The following is a 4,118-nucleotide window of genomic DNA, read 5'->3' on the forward strand; positions in this document are numbered from 1 at the left end:
CTCTAGCTGAAAGTTCAAGAATTGCTATTATTCCAGTTTGATAGCAACAAATGCATCAAAACTCCTCCAGTTGTGAAAGGACATTTGCGCATACATTGGGAGGACAATTAGGAACACTCCACTTACCCTAATAAAGGAAACAGGCCAAATGTCCTGGGTGGGACCTTACATCCTTGTATAGCCTTTAATTTTTAGGCCCCTGGTGGTATACTAACCAACTTCCAGGGACAGGAAGAGTGGTCTGGGGCTGAGCCTCTTAGGCTTCAAAGTCATTGTAACGCCCAGCAGGGGCTGCTCAGGAAGGAGGGACATTTGGGAACACTTTTGCCATTTGGGAAGGACAATTGAGATTGCTCAACCACCCCTGTAAAACAGGCCAAATGTCCCCATTTTAAATAGAGTGAAGAGCACTGTGAGGGAGGCCAACCAGGACATTGGCCTGGCAATAGAGACTCGTGTTCTAATTGTCCTTCCCAAATGGCAAAGTGTTCCCCTGATGGCCGACCTTCCTGTTAATGCAACCATACTGTGCTAACATCAAACTCAACACGTTTTACTCCATAAAGAGCTGGCAACAACATACTCCATAACCAGGCCTCTGGCTGAAAGTTCAAAAATTGCTATTATTCCAGTTTGATAGCAACAAATGCATCCAAAACTCCTCCAGTTGTGAAAGGACATTTGGGAACACTTTTGCCATTTGGGAAGGACACTTGGGATCAGCCAGTCCCCCTATTAAAAACAGGCCAAATGTCCCATTTTAAATAAGTGAAGAGCACTGTAAGGGAAGCCCAACCCGGGACATTTGGCCTGTTTTTAATAGGGGGACTGGGTGTTCCCAATTGTCCTTCCCAAATGGCAAAAGTGTTCCCCAAATGGCCGACCTTCCTGTGCAGCCATGCTAAGTGCTAGCATGTCCAAACCAACACCGCTTTTACTCCATAAAGAGCTGGCAACAACATACTCCATAACCAGGCCTCTAGCTGAAAGTTCAAAAATTGCCATTATTCCAGTTTGATAGCAACAAATGCATCCAAAACTCCTCCAGTTGTGAAAGGACATTTGGGAACACTTTTGCCATTTGGGAAGGACAATTGGGAACACTCACCCACCCTATTAAAAACAGGCCAAATGTCCTGGGTCGGACCTTGCATCCTTGTATCGCCTTTAATTTTTTTTCGTGCCCCTGGTATACTAACCCTGACTTCCAGGGACAGGAAGGGAGGCCAGTCTGGGGCTGAGCCCACTCTTAGGCTTCAAAGTCGGCTAGCACTTAGCAGGGCTGCTCAGGAGAGGAGGGACATTTGGGAACACTTTTGCCATTTGGGAAGGACAATTGGGAACACTCAACCACCCTATTAAAAACAGGCCAAATGTCCCATTTTAAATAAGTGAAGAGCACTGTAAGGGGAAGCCCAACCCGGACATTTGGCCTGTTTTAATAGGGGACTGGGTGTTCCCAATTGTCCTTCCCAAATGGCAAAAGTGTTCCCAAATGGCCCCTTCCTGTGCAGCCATGCTAAGTGCTAGCATGTCCAAACCAACACCGTTTTACTCCATAAAGAGCTGGCAACAACATACTCCATAACCAGGCCTCTAGCTGAAAGTTCAAAAATTGCTATTATTCCAGTTTGATAGCAACAAATGCATCCAAAACTCCTCCAGTTGTGAAAGGACATTTGGGAACACTTTGCCATTTGGGAAGGACACTTGGGATCAGCCAGTCCCCCTCATTAAAAACAGGCCAAATGTCCCGGGTTGGGCTTCCCTTACAGTGCCCTTCACTTACTTAAAATGGGACATTTGGCCTGTTTTTAATAGGGTGGTTGAGTGTTCCCAATTGTCCTTCCCAAATGGCAAAAGTGTTCCCAAATGTCCTACCTTCCTGAGCAGCCCTGCTAAGTGCTAGCCGACTTTGAAGCCTAAGAGTGGGCTCAGCCCCAGACTGGCCTCCCTTCCTGTCCCTGGAAGTCAGGGTTAGTATACCAGGGGCACGAAAAAAAATTAAAGGCGATACAAGGATGCAAGGTCCGACCCAGGACATTTGGCCTGTTTTTAATAGGGTGGTAGAGTGTTCCCAATTGTCCTTCCCAAATGGCAAAAGTGTTCCCAAATGTCCTACCTTCCTGAGCAGCCCGCAGTGCTAGCCGACTTTGAAGCCTAAGAGTGGGCTCAGCCCCCAGACTGGCCTCCCTTCCTGTCCCTGGAAGTCAGGGTTAGTATACCAGGGGCAACAAAAAAAATTAACAGGCTATACAAGGATGCAAGGTCCCACCCCGGACATTTGGCCTGTTTTAATAGGGTGGTTGAGTGTTCCCAATTGTCCTTTCCAAATGGCAAAAGTATCCCAATTGTCCTTCCCAAATGGCTAAAATCTTCCCGATTGTCCTTCCCAAATTGCAAAAATGTTCCCAAATGTCCTAAATTCTATCAGTTTCCCTAATTAATTAATTGAATCCTTTACTTTTTCTAATTAACGACCGTTTGCATAAATATTGACCTAGTTACTATTAATAATGAGTTAGTTTCACTAAATAATGACTTAGTTTCAAATTCTGGTGGTCCTGGACCCATGGGAAGGGTCCATACTGGCACCCTCAGAAGGGGTCAGACAACAATTTTGAAAGCCCAGGACATTTGGCCTGTTTTTAATAGGGTGGGTGAGTGTTGCCAATTGTCCTTCCCAAATGGCAAAAGTGTTCCCAATTGTCCCTCCCAAATGGCAAAAGTGTTCCCAATTGTCCTTCTCAAATGGCAAAAGTATCCCAATTGTCCTTCCCAAATGGCAAAAACCTTCCCAATTGTCCTTCCCAAATTGCAAAAGTCTTCCCAAATGTCCTAAATTCTATCGCTTCTAATTAATTAATTGAATCCCTTACTTTTCTAATTAACGACGTTTGCATAAATATTGACCTAGTTACTATTAATAATGAGTTAGTTTCACTAAATAATGACATAGTTTCAAATTCTGGTGGTCCTGGACCCATGGGAAGGGTCCATACTGGCACCCCTCGAAAGGGTCAGACAACACTTTTAGAAAGCCCAGGACATTCGGCCTGTTTTTAATTAGGTGTAGTGTTGCCAATTGTCCTTCCCAAATGGCAAAAGTGTTCCCAATTGTCCTTCCCAAATGGCAAAAGTGTTCCCAATTGTCCTTCTCAAATGGCAAAAGTATCCCAATTGTCCTTCCCAAATGGCAAAAACCTCCCAAATTGTCCTTCCCAAGTTGCAAAAGTCTTCCCAAATGTCCTAAATTCTATCAGTTTCCCACTCAATTAATTGAATCCCTTACTTTTCTAATTAACGACAGTTTGCATAAATATTGACCTAGTTACTATTAATAATGAGTTAGTTTCACTAAATAATGACTTAGTTTCAAATTCTGGTGGTCCTGGACCCATGGGAAGGGTCCATACTGGCACCCTCAGAAGGGGTCAGACAACAATTTTGAAAGCCCAGGACATTTGGCCTGTTTTTAATAGGGTGGGTGAGTGTTGCCAATTGTCCTCCCAAATGGCAAAAGTGTTCCCAATTGTCCTTCCTCAAATGGCAAAAGTATCCCAATTGTCCTTCCCAAATGGCAAAAATCTTCCCAATTGTCCTTCCCAAGTTGCAAAAGTCTTCCCAAATGTCCTAAATTCTATCAGTTTCCTCTAATTAATTAATTGAATCCCTTTACTTTTTCTAATTAACGACATGTTTGCAAATATATTACTAGTTACTATTAATAATAGTTAGTTTCAAATAATGCTTAGTTCAAATTTGGTGGTCCTGACCCATGGGAGGCCATACTCTCAAAGGTAAACATTTTGAAGTTTTGTTTAATAGGGTGGTGAGTTTCTGTCTTCCCAAATGGAAAGTGTTCCTGTCTTCTCAATGCAAGTATCCCAATGTCTTCCCAAATCAAATTCGTCTTCCCTCAGTCTCCCAAGTAATACATTATAATGATTTTCTAATTAACGACAGTTTGCATAAATATTGACCTAGTTACTATTAATAATGAGTTAGTTTCACTAAATAATGACTTAGTTTCAAATTCTGGTGGTCCTGGACCCATGGGAAGGGTCCATACTGGCACCCTCAGAAGGGGTCAGACAACAATTTTGAAAGCCCAGGAC

Source organism: Perca fluviatilis, chromosome 23 (assembly GCF_010015445.1).
Source record: "Perca fluviatilis chromosome 23, GENO_Pfluv_1.0, whole genome shotgun sequence".
Lineage (NCBI taxonomy): Eukaryota > Metazoa > Chordata > Actinopteri > Perciformes > Percidae > Perca > Perca fluviatilis.